This window comes from Somniosus microcephalus, chromosome 4 (genome assembly GCF_052327205.1).
Source record: "Somniosus microcephalus isolate GS21.2 chromosome 4, FLI_Smic_1.0, whole genome shotgun sequence".
Taxonomy (NCBI): domain Eukaryota; kingdom Metazoa; phylum Chordata; class Chondrichthyes; order Squaliformes; family Somniosidae; genus Somniosus; species Somniosus microcephalus.
In genome coordinates this window covers 25973948-25990651 of record NC_140990.1, presented here as the reverse complement: position 1 = coordinate 25990651, position 16704 = coordinate 25973948, and the positions used below count along the sequence as shown (strand labels likewise).

The 16704-nt window shown below is 42.7% G+C and overlaps 2 pseudogenes across 1 annotated transcript; one reads left to right on the top strand and one right to left on the bottom strand.

Annotated features, from left to right (window-relative positions):
* Nucleotides 1-16704, top strand: part of LOC147118437 (uncharacterized) — a 725353-nt pseudogene that overhangs the window by 600834 nt on the left and 107815 nt on the right.
* LOC147118438 (Ig heavy chain C region, secreted form-like) lies at nt 473-15149 on the bottom strand (annotated as a pseudogene). The gene is made up of 7 exons (XR_015077910.1): nt 15028-15149; nt 14607-14902; nt 13300-13360; nt 4146-4445; nt 3078-3389; nt 1457-1765; nt 473-938 (listed from the first exon to the last, which is right to left on the bottom strand). The product of XR_015077910.1 is annotated as an Ig heavy chain C region, secreted form-like (transcript).

The following is a 16704-nucleotide window of genomic DNA, read 5'->3' as shown; positions in this document are numbered from 1 at the left end:
TGGGGTTACAGTGGGTTAACAATTGCCCTTTCCCCTCTCTCTGGTAGAGGAGTGGGGGTACAGTGGTTTAGAAATTGCTCTTTCCCCTCTCTCTGGTGGGGGAGTGGGTTTACAGTTCGTGTTCGTGTGTGGCCTTATTTCAGATCCCAGAAGGTGCGATGCTGCAAAATACAACTGGCCCAAATTCTGAAGGGATGGACAGCACGAGAAACAGGGACACCGATACCTAAATGTGCTGCGTTTGTTTGTCTGAAATGGGAATTTTTTGATTGCCCCCAGCGGGACGAAAGTTGCTGAAGTGACTTTGAGGAATCCTGTCATGAAAGAGCTTCACTCTGTCTCTAACCCGTGGTGTATCTGAGCGGGGAGCGCTGGCTGTACAAGCCTTGGGCCCGAGACCGGCAAATATCCTGCTTCAGATAAACAGCCCTCCCCTTGGCAAAAATAGGAAACAAAATTAATTGAGCGGCTGTGTGTTTAACTGACGATTGGAAGAAAAGGCCTTTATTGGTTTTATTCAAGAACTGAAATGCAATCGAGAGATTCTCATTGACAAGAATTGACGGTGTCCATCAGAACCAGGGAAATGTTGACAAAACTGGGTTTACCGCTGGATTTATTCACCGTTCTGTTGATGATCTTCAGGGGGATCGCTTCATGTCCCACCACACAGGAGTAGGAAGCGCCGCTGGCCCACTCCTCCGCTGCAATGTATAACAGGCTGTACGTGAAGAAGGAACTGCTGCCGTTCTCCACCATCACCTCGGTGTTCTTGTAGTTGCCGGAATTCACCGGCTTGTCATTGACGGTCCACTTGACGAAGATCTCTCGGGGGGAGAAACCTCTCACTAAGCAGGTGAGGGTGACGAACCTCTGAGCGGAGACTTCTTCTGCCGGGGGCAGGAGGACAGACATGGACGGTTCTCGCGGGTCTTTAGCTGCAGAACAATCACAATAAAGGTCAATAAACTGGAGAATTCCAGAGACGGTGAAACCGGCGGTTAGATGTGAGAGAAATGTGCTTTGCGCTGAATTTTAAAGGATCCCCTTTTCCCCCCTGTGTCCTGTCCGGTTTTCCAGCCCGGAGCAGAGGGGGATACAATCCTTCTCTCTGGGGGCTTGAAGAGTTGGACTGGAAAATTATATAGAATTTACATCACAGAAACAGACCATTCGGCCCAGCTCGTCAATGCCGCTGTTTATGCTCCACACGAGACTCCTCCCACCTTACTTCATCTAACATTAATAACATATCATTCTATTCCTTTTCCCCTCATTGACTTATCCAGCTTCCCTTTAAATACATCATCTCTGGTCCCAGAGGGTTTAGTTAGAGGAATTACCCATTGAATTATCAGAGCAGTCCATTTAAACACTGAATAGAACGAATTGGCCCGTACACAAGCACCGGAAATAGTCACAGAGTCTCACTTATTGTTACAATCTCACCGCTCACCTTTTTCCTTGTGGATGGAATCTCTTATAGGAGTCGGCATATCCTGATGGCTCACCACGCAGGTGAACTCATCCCCTCTCAGCCAGTCTTGTGTCGAGGTGTTTAAGTTGCTGATCACGCTGTTGGGAGCCTCTCCGGGTTGGACGGCAATCTCTGATTTCAAAGTCTTCTTTTCTCGGGTCCAGGACACGTTGACTCCATAAGGAGCATTAGACACGACGCAGGTTAAGGTCACCGTCACCTCCAGTAAGACCTGTTCTAGTGACGGTTGTGGAAAAGTGATTTCTGGATCGTTACATTGGGTCTCATCTGTGAAGCAGAAATGAACGTCAAGGAAAGCTTCACCTTCAGAATCAGGACACCAGTATTCATCCTTCACTCTCTGAGGGAGAATAAATCAAGTGCTTCCTGACATCACCCCTGAACGGCTCAGTTCTAATTTTAAGATTATGCCCCTTGTTCTGCACCAGAGGAAATAGTTTCTCTCTATCTCCCCTATCAATTCCATTTATCAACTTAAACAGCTCAATTAGATCACCTCTTAATCTTCTATAATCAAAGGAGTACAAGCCTGTTCTATGCAACCTGCCCTCATAATTTAACCATTTCAGCCCCAGTATGATTCGGGTGAATTTGCGTTGCACCCCCTCTAAAGCCAGAGTATCCATCCTGATGTGTGGTGCCCAGAATTGGACGCAGTTCTCTAAATAGGGTAGATATCCTTTGTAGCAGTGGGTCTCGGGACAGTTACCAGTAAAGGGTTCCAGACACCTACTGTCGCTCCGAATATGATCAACAACTCAGGATAAACCTGAGACCGAGGACACCTCATGTACTCTCTGACATCAGAGCAGAGGGAAACCTTCTTTGGTGAGGTTATGGAATTCTGAACCGTGAGGAATCCTGATTCAGTAGATCGTGGGTTCAAGTCCCACTCCAGATACTTAAACACACAATGTGAGCTGACACTCCCAGCACTGAGGGAGCGCTGCACTGTCGGAGGTGCCGTCTTTCGAAGGAGATGTTAAACCGAGGCCCCGTCTGCTCTCTCAGTTGGACGGAAACGATCCCATGGCAATATTTCGAGGAAGAGCGGGGGAGTTCTCCCAGGTGTCCTGGCCAATACTTATCCCTCAACAAACATCACCAAATAATAAGACTATCTGATCATTATCACGTTGTTGTTTGTGGGACCTTACTGGCTGCAAATTGGCCGCCGCGATTTCTACATTACAACAGTGACCACATTTCAGGAAGTACTTCCTTGGCGGAAAAGCGCTTCGGGAAAGGCGCTATGTAAAGGCATTTCTTTCTTTTATTTTATATTGGAAGAAAACTCAAACAGCATGATTGTAAATTAGAAACAGAGCTTTCTTGGGGTAAACCTGAGATTAAGGACACCTCACTCACTGTCTGACATCACAGCTGACGGAAACCTTTGTCGAAGTGCTGGAATCCTGAACCGTGAGGAACCCTGAGTCAGCACTGACATCGGAAGGAAACACAAACTGTGTGATTGGAAATTAGAAACAGTTCTGTGCTTTTTACTAATTCCAACAAAAGTCCTGACTGAGATCAGCGCTCAGAATGATCTGGGACTTCTCGGGGTTGTGCCTCTTACCCTTAGATCTGGTGATGTTTCTGCTTTAGGTGACCCCTTGATGAGAGACCCGGCAGGTATAGACCGAGCCGAGGAACCACTCCCCGGCGGGGAATGTCAGCCGACTGGTCGCCGAGAAGTTCCCGTTCACTTCAAAGACGGGAGGGGTGACGAAGCCCGAATCCATGGGTTGTCCATTCTTCAGCCAATTCACGGTCACTGACTTTGGACGGAAATCGACGATTGAACACACGGCGGTTGCAGACCTGCTGCTGCTGATTTCTTCACTGGAACTCAGGGTGAGGATCACAGTTGGATGATGTACCACACGATCTGCAAGAACATACATTTTATTGGGATTATTTGTTGCAATCCAAACAATGAAGAACTGTAAAGCGGTTTTTTAAATAGAATCTACAACACAGACACAGGCTACTCGGCCCAACAGGTCGGTGTTTATGCTCCACATGAGCCTCCCCTCTCCTTACTTTATCTCCCCATCAACACAACCTTCCATTCCTTTCTCCCTCCTGTACTTATCTAGATTCCCTTGAAACGCATCTCTGCTGTTCGCCTCAACTACTCCATGTGGTGGCGAGTTCCACATTCTGCCCACTCTCTGGGTAAAGAAGTTTCTCCTAAATTCCCTATTAGATTTATTAGTGATTATCTTATATTTATGGCCCCTAGTATCGGGCTCCCCCTCGAGCAGAAATATTGTCTCTACATCTATCCTTTCAAACCATTTCATAATTCTAAAGACCACTATTCGGTCACCCCTTGAGAAAAGATCCCAAGCCCGTTCAATCATTCTTGACAGTTACAATTTTTCAGTTCTGGTATCGTCCTTGTAAATCTTTTTTTGCACTTCTCCAGTGCCTCTGTACTAATCTTGTAACATGGAACCAGAACTGTACACAGTACACTAAGTGTGATATGGAGACCAGACCTGTACTCATTACTCTAAGCGTGATATGGAGACCAGACCTGTACTCAGTACTCTAAGTCTGGTCTAACCAAAGTTGTATAGAAGTTGAACATAACTTCTCACTTTCTCACAGTTTCCTCCCTGTATCCCACAACACTAACCTGGCATTTTGACGCTCAAGTCCGACCCACTTTGTCGAACCTGGCAGTAGATTGTGCTGCTCCCCACCTCTGACTCGGTGATGGTTAACTGGCTGCTCAGGGTGTAGGTTCCCTCCTTGTTGAACACTGACGGGTAGGTCTTCAGTCCAGTGGTGATCGGCTCTTTATCTTTGCTCCAGGAAAGGCTGGTGATTTCCGGGAAGTAGTCCATCGCCAAACAGCCGTACGTGACGGGGCCGCCGGTGTTGGGTTGTTCACAGGAGGAGAGCAGGGCGTAGAGGGTGGGAGGAGACTGTGTCGCTGGGAAAGAATGGCCCATTGAACAAGTTAGACTCTGTAATCCGTGCTTATAACATAACCCAACAACTCGAAATGTGACCACAGGATGAACTAATTCTATCATTTGCCGATCAAAACCTCGATCAGCATTTGAGTTTCTGTGAGTTGTGAGACCCGACGTGAAACTTCATGTGACTCCAGTCTTGTACATAAGAAAAGTCAGGAGCCTGAAAGGGGCATTCTGTCCATGAGGCCCCTTTATACCGAGTGAATGCCGGAATACTGTATCGTGGACTTCCTCCAACTCTTGATCCCCTGTTATGGAACACTCCCCTCATTCCTCAACCACTTTCACATTAGATTCTTTCACATTCTGTCCATGAGGCCCCTTTATACCGAGTGAATGCCGGAATATTGTATCGTGGACTTCCTCCAGCTCTTGATCCCCTGTTATGGAACAATCCCCTCATTCCCCAAACACTTTCACATTAGATTCTTTCACAATCTCTCCACTGAGATCCTCAATACATCCTGTTGCTGTCAGCCTCTTATTATCAGCACAGAATCAGGTCATTCCGTGATATCAAAGTGTTGTCATCTCTCCGTTGTAAGATGCTGCCTTAAAACCTACCTCTTTGACCAAGCTTTGGATCAATTGTCACAGTAACTACCCACCATACTGAAGAAAACATGATATCTCTTTATGTGGCTCGGTGTCAGATTGTATCTGCTGACACTCCTGTGAATCGTCTTGGGAGGTTTTACTACGTTAAAGGCGCTATATAAATGCAAGTTGTTGTTTCCAGGGGATTCACTTGTTTGAATAGCGGTGGAGTTACTTCTCCTAATCACTCAACCCCTACAGCTAGAGCTATTAGTTGTATTACCTTTAAAACAAATCCCAGCATGTTTATAGTGCATGACCCAGAATTGTAAAATAATACAAATTTACAGCCAGAAGGAGGCCATTCGGCCAATCATGCCTCTGAAAGATCTCTCCACCAATCCCATGCAGCTTCCAATTCCCAATCTTCCTCTCAAATGTTCAATTTTATCGAGCTATTAAGGATTCTGCATGCAGCCCTCTTTCTGATAGGACATCCCATGTTCAACGGCCCCCTGTGTAGAAAAGTAGAATAATACCCTCTCCCTTCATTCTGTTGCTGCTGATTTTCAATCAGTGCCATTTACTCACCCACTCAACGACCCGGGGAAATATGTTTCCCGAATCCATTCATAAAACCCTTCATAATTCCAAAACCCCTCTATCAGACCTCATCTAAATCTTCTTTGTTCCCATGACAATAAAGGACGTTTACAATAAATGGGTGAAGTCTCCTTTAAAATGTGAACGGAATAATTTAACGCACAGAATTGAATAGGGAACTTTTGCACAGCCTGGTTTCTAAGATTCAAGCTTTGAATCAATCGGATTGATTCGAGTCTCTCTCTTTCCTTCTCAGAATTGGAGGGAGAGCGATGCAGTGTGACTTGTGCTCTCTCCCATTCTACTGAATGGATGTCACCTGACTTTCCTCCTCCCACTCACTCAATTAAATAATCCGAATTAAATACGATTCCCAAAGCCGGTTATATGGAACGATGCTCTTTAAATGCTCCATTTCATTTTCCAAACTACTTTCCACCCTCCCACCAGTGAGAACAGGCGCTGCTTTCTGGGTGGTTACAGTCACTTCTTGTTGTTTGTACCGAAAATAATCTAAACATCGGGACAGGTTTCTTCTCTAAATATCTAATATTGCCAATCCTTAAACATTATAAATCGATTGGTTATCAGCGGGTTCTATGTAAGGAAGGACAAATGTAACTAATGTGCTGACTGCTGATGTGGGAAACTCTGGCTTCTGGTTTGTGCGGATAACTCAAACACCTGCGGCTTATTGGTCAGATACTGAAAGCTCGGTCTACAGTGTGAAGTAACAGAGAGGGTTGATGATGGTGTTGCAGTAGATGTTGTACATATAGACTTACAAATGGCATTTCAGAAAGTATCTCATAAAAGACATTTTCGGAATATAGATGCACGTGGGATTAAAGGGATAGAGGTAAATTGGGGAACATAATTGGCTGAGGGAGAGGAGGCAGAGAGTAGTGGTGACGGATGTTTTTCTTACTGGAGAGAAGTGTACAATGGGGTTCCCTTTGGTCGGTATTAGGACCATTGCTTTTCCTTTTTTATATATAAATCACCTGGACTTGTTTATAGGGAGTACAGTATCCAAGTTCATGGAAGATGCAAAGCTTGGCAACGTAGTAACTCGTGAGCAGGATAGCAGCGAACTTCAGGAGGATATAGACAGATTGGTGAATGGGCAGACATGTGGCTGATGCAATTTAATGCAGATAAGTGTGAAGTGTTGCACTTTGAGGGGGTGCAAGAGCAGAGGGACCTGGGGTGCATATTCACATATCTTTGAAGGTGGCAGGGCAGGTTGATCAGGCGGTTACGGAAGTGTGTGGGGCATTTGCCACTGTAAAAGAGACGTTGAATACTGAAACAAGGAAGTCCTGCTAAACCTTTACAAATCACTGTTTAGGCATCAGATGGAGTAGTGTATACAATTCTGACACCACAATTTAGGAAGGATGACAAAGCCTTGGAGAGGGTGAAGAGGAGTTTGACCAGGATGGTACCAGGGATGAGAGACTTTCGTTATGCGGATAGATTGAAGAAACTGGGATTATTCCTTGGAGCAGAGAAGGTTAAGGGGAGACCTAATAGAGGTATTCAAAATTGTGAGAGGTTTTGTCAGAGCAAGTCGGGAGACACAGTTTCCTCTGGCGGGTAGGTCGGTAACCAAAGGTCAGAGGTTTATAATAATTGGCAAAATATCTAGAGGGGAAATGAGGCTCAATTTTTCAAACAGAGGGTTGTTAAATTCTGAAATGCACAAGGCAACTGGACATGTATTTGAAGAGGACTCATTGGAGGGTTACGAGGAAAAAGCTGGGACGTGATTGGACAGCTCTTTCAGAGCCAGTACAGGCAAGCTGGGCCGAATGGCCCCTTCTGTGCTCTGAGATTCTGTGATTCTACACGGCTCAGCGGAATTAGTTCTTCCCGATTTAATGGAAGGAAACGCTTCATAATGTTAAACACCTCTATCAGATCTATTTTATTGTTTGTTATAATGCAAGAGGATATATTTAAAATAAAGGTAACTGAGGAATTTGACTCAAATGATTCAACCGGCCCCGTAACAGTGTATTAAAGTTTATTGTGAATGACGACTCATTGCAGGCTGACTGTTTCACAGAGGTGCGGCTCAGTGACTGTGAGCCCTGTGCTGTGACCGAGTCCAATAGCTGCACCTCACCCGAGTTTGTCCCTGGCGGTTACATTTTTAAAAACAATTGGACGAAATAATGTTTGCAAATATAAGGTTCTGATGATGGTTATTTGCAACGGGAATCTCGACATTCTCCATTTAAATTGTCAAAATAACTTCCAGCCTCCCATCAGATCAGAACAGGCGCTGCTTTCTGGAGCGCAAACGTCACTTCCTGAAACTGTTGGTTCTGAAAGTGAGCCCAGGATCAGGCCAATCTCATTCAATCAGTACCTGATGCTCAAAATGTTTGAAGTTTAATAATTCATTAAAAAATGGGCAGTTTTATTTGCAATAAGGTTAAACTCAATTAATGCGCGGTTGTTTCATCGGAGCAACAGAAAGTTTTATTTTTATATATTTGGTTCGGAAACTCACACTATCAGTTGGATGCTCATTAAGGTTCCTTCAACAACACGGGACAAAGCACTCACAGATCTGTTACAGTACAGATACAGAGTAAAGCTGCCGCTGCACTGACCTGCCATACGTTGTACCGTCAGGTATAGGGGGGATTGATTCCGAGCAACGCCAAGTCTGCGCAGCACTGTCAAACACTCCGGGTAAGGCAGCGCAATGGTTAATTACACAGAGTAAAGCTCTAACTGCATTGCAGAATCAAACACTACCAGGGCAGGTACAACACGGGCTAGATAAACAGTAAATTCACACTCTACACTAAAACATCAAAGACACACGGGGCATAACAGCACCGGTTAGATACAGAGTAAAGCTCCCTCTACACTGTCCCATCAAACACTCCCAGGGCAGGTACAGCACTAGTTAGATACAGAGTAAAGCTCCCTCTACACTGTCCCATCAAACACTCCCAGGACAGGTACAGCACAGGTTAGATACCGAGTAAAGCTCTCTCTACACTGTCCCATCAAACACTCCCAGGGCAGGTACAGCACGGGTTAGATACAGAGTAAAGCTCCCTCTACACTGTTCCAACAAACACTCCCAGGGCAGGTACAGCACGGGTTAGATACAGAGTAAAGCTCCCTCTACACTGTTCCAACAAACACTCCCAGGGCAGGTACAGCACAGGTTAGATACCGAGTAAAGCTCTCTCTACACTGTCCCATCAAACACTCCCAGGGCAGGTACAGCACGGATTAGATACAGAGTAAAGCTCCCTCTACATTGTCCCATCAAACACTTCCACGGCAGGTGCTGCACGGGTTAGATACAGAGTAAAGCTCCATCTACACTGTCCCATCAAATACTCCCAGGGCAGGTACAGCACGGGTTAGATACAGAGTAAAGCTCCCTCTACAATGTCCCATCAAACACTCCCAGGGCAGATGCTGCACGGGTTAGATACAGAGTAAAGCTCCCTCTACCCTATCCCATCAAATACTCCCACGACAGGTGCTGCACGGGTTAGATACAGAGTAAATCTCCCTCTTGACTGTCCCATCAAACACGCCCAGGGCAGCTACAGCACGGTAAGATACAGAGTAAAGCTCCCTCTACGCTGTCGCATCAAACACTCCCAGCGCATGTGCTGCACGGGTTAGTTACAGAGTAAAGCTCCATCTACACTGTCCCATCAAATACTCCCAGGGCAGGTACAGCACGGGTTAGATACAGAGTAAAGCTGCTTCTACACTGTCCCATCAATCATTCCCAGGGCAGGTACGGCACGGGTTAGATACATAGTAAAGCTCCCTCTACACTGTCCTATCAAACACTCCCAGGGCAGATACAGCACGGGTTAGATACAGAGTAAAGCTCCCTCTACAATGTCCCATCAAACACTCCCAGGGCAGATGCTGCACGGGTTAGATACAGAGTAAAGCTCCCTCTACCCTATCCCATCAAATACTCCCACGACAGGTGCTGCACGGGTTAGATACAGAGTAAATCTCCCTCTTGACTGTCCCATCAAACACGCCCAGGGCAGCTACAGCACGGGTTCGATACATAGTAAAGCTCCCTCTACACTGTCCTATCAAACACTCCCAGGGCAGATACAGCACGGGTTAGAGACAGAGTAATGCTCCCTTTACACTGTCCCATCAATCACTCCCAGGGCAGATACAGCACGGGTTAGATACTGATTAAAGCTCCTTCTACTGTCTGCCAGAAGTGTTTCTGAATTGCTCTTTCCGAATGTCACAAACTGGGTTACTGAGCCCAGTTCGGAGGCGCCTCCTGAAACTTAACGTCAAACTATCGCATTTCTCACAGATCCAAGTCTCTGAAATAAATGAAACGAATTGTATTCCATGAAACACAGGAGCACGGACAAGCAGGTTTACAAGCAGTCAGGAAGACTCCTGCTTCTCACACAGTGCGCATGTGCACAGAAACAGAACAGGCACAACCGGTGCAACAATCGCGCTCTCAGCAGCTAGATCTGTTCAATCTGTCAATTTCAATGAAGATGATTTCTAATTGTTCCCTTGTTATTTTCCGACCACCTCAAGTCTGAACGTTTTTTGAAGTTAAACTGATATTTATTTGAAAAACTTTCTAAACTTCCAACCATTTTTCCCTCTCTGTCTACACTCTTACAAACAAATAAGACTTAGTTTCCCTAAAAACAAGAATAGTGAAATAACTCACACTAAAGGGTAATTGGCTGCATAAAACAGGGACTCCGTGACAGAGTAAGAATTTTACGAACTAGGATCCACTGGGTTAATATCATTTCATAATTAAATATAACCGGTAAAATCATCGAGGCAAAACACGAAGTTAATTCATTAAATCTGCGGCGACACCTTCTCGAGCTGAGTAAGACAGGTATTGTTTCTAAATTAATTTTAGACATAATTAAAAATTCTCTACAAACCTTGAGATTTTACAGTAACTGTAATCCTGTCCAATTGTGGGAGGTCATTTATGTTTAATAAATTCACACTGATATTGTATTCTAAGTTAATATTGATGTTAGCTGCATTATATTAAAATTAGTTGATATTAATTTAAATCCTGTTTCTGCCTGGTAACATGTGAAATTATAGGGCTCCAATTAAATTAACATGACACTTATCAATATTAAAATATTAACAATCATATTAATAGAGAAAGACATTCGGACAAATATATGATTTTAATTGAAATCAAATTACATTTGAATAAATTAAAATGGTCACTAACTTCTAATACATTCCCGCTCTCTGTCTAAACACTAATAAACTCTGTATGTTTCTGAACTCTCTGATACAACATAAACTCCATCTTTTCTCAGAGAGGACTTCACATGACGGATTCAGGAGAGGACTATTTTAAATAGTTCAAAGTCTGGCCGTGGTCACATCTCACTAACTACCGATGGAGTGTAACACCGTGTGTTGACTAAAGCAGGGCTCTCGAGTTTAAACATTGTCCTCAATCTTAACTATAAAAAATATTTTCGAGAATTAAAAGACAACCGGCCAGTTTGCAGTCAATAACACAGACAATCTTTTTATACTTTACTCCCGTAATTCAGACAATGCCTGTAAATTAATTATTAAATATATTCTGCAATTTATTGAAAATCAGTTCCAGAATGATCAGTGTAAAACTGGCGGAGAACAAATCATTCAGACCATCTACGACACTGAAATTTAATGAGCAAATGGAGGAGAGATTTTGTTGATCAATTTAACATTAATGAGAATTAACCATAACTCTCAGATGTAATCTGTTTACTGTCAATAATTATATCCCGTATACAGCACAGCAATGGGAGACAGGATGTTGTTGTTAAATTCAAAACTAATATTAATCTTTTGTAATTAAACTAATCTGCTTGAATGTCAATGGGTTATTTGTCTGTCTCCAGCCTTACGCAGTCTGCACCCTCTGTGAATTTAAATAGAATCATATGAACAATTCTTTGACTGCCAGCGATGTCTATCACTCAGCCTGAGGTCTTACAAACTGTTTAAAATTAGTTTATGATAATTGTCTCGCTATCAAACAACAAATAATATTGAAGGAATAACATGGTTTCTGCTGCACAGTAAGAATTTAATAACCCGGCAGATTTACTACATTTACAAACTGCAATTTAGAACTCGCATTTAATGCATAATCAAATACATTAAATACAATCTGTCATTCATCTGTGTGAAACAGGGAGATAACAATTAATTTCAAACCCTCATTAAACTGAACACTGCGGTGGAAATCAGTCTGCTGTTATTAAAATAATTTCAGACATCATCAGAAATTGTCTCCAGCCTCTAAAATTCCCAGCTCACCTTAAATGTGACCAGAGCACAGCAGCATTGTGGAAGGCAAATAATGTTTAATACATTAATATTAATACGACAGCATATTTAGTGATATTGAGCAACATTACCACATTATAATCGTTTGAGTTATAATAATTTAGCTCTCCTTCAACTTGCAAATTGTTAATTATATAATTCCTAATTACAGTAACGTTTCACCTATTAAATGTGAGCACCGTAAACCATAGATTAATAGTTGAATCTGTAACTCTCACTTAAATAAAAACATGTATTAAATAATTTTTAATGATTTTTGATTTAAAAAACCTACTTGTTGTCTGCCTACAATCATCTTTCAAACAGTTTTAAACAGATCAGAAAACCTGCAGCAGTTCGATGTCACCGAGATTAAACATTGCAGAAACTCCAAACAGTTTCACAAACTTTACTTATTCAAAGTAACCCAGACACACACTCTCCTCAGCAGATAAACAGCAAATCACATCACTGAGGGGCTCAATCCCGCAACAGAACGTTTTGTGGAGAAGCAGCTTAATTCTATAAACTCTTTCAGCAGAATCAAATGTAACATTGCAAAAAAATCTCAATACAGAATCCAGCGAGCCCATCTATCACTGAACGAATAAATTATTGAAATAATAAACATAAATATAAAATAATGACAGCAGAATTGAATAGGCGGATCATGTTTAATAAATTACTATTGGTATCGCATATTGTTGTAATATTGGGAGTAATTCATACGTTATAATCAATAATTTATATTTATTTAAATCTGATTTAGGCAACAAATTTGTAAATTATTTAGTTATTAATTGGAATAACATTTCAAGTATTGAATATGACTGCTGGTGAACATTAGATTAATAGATGACAATGTATACGTCAAAATTTCTTCAGATTACTTTTGGCCACTAATGCTTTCTGTTTTCAGCCTACAATCTTATTTCAAACACATTTAATCACATAATGTGTACATTTGATCAGAAAACCTGCAACCATTAGATGTCACCGAGATTAAATATTGTAGAAACGCCAAATAGTTCAACAACCGTTGGGTATTTAAAGTAACCCAGGCTCACAGTCTCATCAGCAGATAAACACCAAATCACATCAATCAGAGGCTCAAACACTCAACAACACTTTTACTGAAGAAACTATTTAAATCTAGTATCCCTTTGCAGCAGAATCAAATGAAACAGAGCAAAAAATCTCAATAGAGAATCCACCGAACCCAAGTTTCAGTGAATGAATGAATTATTGAAATAAACAGAAATATAAAATAAAGACACAAATACAACAGTTACTGAAAGAGTGAATGTTTCTTACCTGCCGTCACCGTCACCATGGTGCCTTGTCCCCAGTAGTCCATGTCACAGTGTTACATTCCCTGGGCTGGGTCACACAATAACCGGCTCTGCGTAAAACAGACAGAAATCCAACATTAGTTTAAATATTCACACCCCAGAGGCAAAGAAATGTCACGATGGATCTTCATAAAATGATAAATGTGTTAATGGATGCTTTTCACTCTTTATAAATTCCCTGATGTTTTATATTTCACAGAGTAACCCATGAACAGTTATTGAATTCACCAACTGATCAATGATTAATTATCACAGTTTATCCATATTAAGCTGTGCTAGTAGACAGTGCTGGACACAAATAGGACTTCACTGCATCTACAGTTGGATTGTGAAAGCGAGCACTGACCCAGACTCACACAATTAGTGCTGAGGGTTTTTGTATTGACAGTAACTGCTGTGCCATCCAGTTGTCACAGTGAGACACGCCGTGCCAAATACTCCGGCGGACTGTTAACTGTAAAATACAGAGATGAAATTCCACAGCGCTCTCAAAACCCTGATTCCCACTCCCCTAAGAGTGAATCAGTGAGATATTTCAGTTTGTGCTGGTCATTGCCTTTATAGAGGGGATTGGAACACTTCTGAAGCATCTGCACAGATTTAGCAGGACAATCAACACTAATAAAGCAGAACACTTTTATAAATTGTTATCAATCTGTTACTTTTACCCATTATTCCAATTTAAGCCTCATTTTCTCCGACACTCCTGCCGTGACAGTGATCGCAGATGTGAGCAAACTCCCTGTCTGGGGTTTTTGTATGAGGAGCTCGCTCTGTACAGCACCGTGACCCCACTGTAGTACCACAGTGATAGGAACCCGCACAAATACTGCACTCACTCCCTGTTCAGTGCCGCCTCTCATCATTCACTTCAAATAGACATTCACTTCTGGTCCAGTTTAGAATTTATCCAACAGTTTACACAACGTAACAGAAAGTGAACACAGTCCCAACCAACTCCCTCCAGGTATCAATCATATTGAAACGAGCATTAAATCCAGCTCTGCCATTGCTGACACTGTGAACAGTAAACATGAGCACAGCCATAACCTCTCCTCAGTACATCGGTTACTGCGCTAGGTTTTTACCATTGAATTTTCAGTGTGTTAATTCAGTAAGAAGCGGTGTGCGGTCTGGTTCTGAGCAATGCTATTAAGATCTCGTTTAATACAATTTTGACCGTCCGATTATGATGGAAGTTGTTGAATGTCCGCTCGTTCTGTTCTTGTACGGGTCCAGCCCTCGTTCCTCTCGCTGTGACTCTCTTGCACAGTAATAGATGGCGGTGTCTTCGGTCCTCAGGTTCTTCATGTCCAAAGCGAAGATGCTGTTTGAATTGTCTTTGGACGGAGTAAATCGGCTCTGGATCCCTGGGGCGTAATACTCGCTCGATGAACTGTAATAGTAAACCAGCCACTCCAGCCCCTGTCCGGGAACCTGTCGGACCCAGGCCATCCAGGTGCTACTAAGAGTGAACCCGCTGGTTTTACAGGTCAGTCTCAGGGACCCTCCGGGACTCCTAGTCTCTGCCTCTGGCTGAGTCAACACGACATCCGACTGGACACCTGTAAAAACAATCAAAAACCCCGGGGATTAATCCTGGAGGAATGATTCCTGACTCTAACATTCCAGAGAGAGACTGACACTGAGACAGTAACAGTGAGAGACTTGGACAATAAAAACTACTCACCGGATAAGAAAGCCAGCAACAGACTGAGAGAAATCGCCGACCTCATCCTCCTGGCAATGTGTGGGAAATGGTTCCGGCAAGAACTCACTGAGCAAACCCACTCCCGGACTGTTGTATTGCGGTCCCAGTGACCGGCAGTTAAATACCCGGTAGAAGGGGGCGAGGTTACAGGCGCCGCCTATTGATTCCCTGATAGAGGCGGCTACTGGATCCACGTCACACCGTCCACATCACCAACAGAATGGACTCACATCTTTACACTAGTTTATTGTTAAAGGTGGACCCTGTATCTGTATCCAGGGATAGTTATTTGTCTGTATGGTTACAATGCAATATGTTATTTGATGCTAAATGGTGATATTGCTGTCGAGTGTGTTTAGTAATAAATAATTACATCGTGGATTGTAAATTAAACCCCTTTATTTTCACACTCTTTCAGAGGGGATGTGAATCTCTAAGATGAAATTACATTATTGGAGTCTAAATTACCTACCAGTACGTGTTTATCTCTCGCGATCTATCCCCGCACTCTGTACCAGTACAGTATGACCTATATTATGAATTGTTATTGATTTATGTAACTGAATGCGGGAGCAGGGTGATATGATTCTATTTCCAATATGGAAGGCGATAGCTACACGATTTGGGTCCGGAGATGAGTAGAAAGCCCTCACATTATACAAATGTCTCTGATTGCATTTCTCTAACTGCCCTGAGTCTGTGATCCAGTCCTTTGAAAATTATCTGCAAAATTAGTCCGCTTGCCTGATCTATCATCCTACTGAACTCCACAAATAAACTCTAAAGCCTGCACATCTGCCAATGCACTTTATTATGGTTATGTTTATGTTAATGTATTACAAGCCAAATGTATGTTGAATGTTTAAATGTCTTAATCTAAATGTACACTCTCGGGAGCCGCAAGCCTACATTTCGTTGTACTGCACTTGTGCACTAACAATGACAATAAAAGATGATTTGATTTGATTTGAATTAAGGAGTGAGTTGACAGAGATACATAAGAATGTGGGGCCCGCACGCTTCAGATCAGCTTTTGGTAAAGAGAAGCTGGTGTATCAGAACCAAAACGCGATCAGCAAAGCCCGGCATCCAAATCATTGCTGCAATCTTTAATAGGGACCGACTGTGTAACATACACTGGTATCAGGACATAGCGGTATGTTGCAGAATATCACAAGAATAAATGCTTCATCTCTCACTGAAACAGATCACAAACTGGGCATTTCTCTGCCCATTGGTAACCGGGCTATGAGGGGAGTTGTTTAGGAATTCAAATCAGCAAAATTAAACTGCACCGTGCGTGGCTGCTAATCGATAATACGGGAGCACTTAGTTTCAATCAGGCTCACAACTCTGAGAATATTCAATGAAGTGCAGCGGGTTCGAGGCAATTCCACCTGTTGTTTTATTTACTTTGCGATTCCCACTGATCTCATTACACTCTGGGTGTGGAGTCATTAACATCTCTCTCCAGCACTTTGTGCAGTGCTGACTAAACCGACTGAATTATCTGGAATTATCTTTATTAGGAATTTTTAATTAATTAGCATATGGATCAATTGACTATTTTCTGATCATATTTTATAACATTGTGAGCAAGGAATTTACCGAAAATCATCCTTTAGATGTTATACCATGTTAAATGTTTCTTTCTTG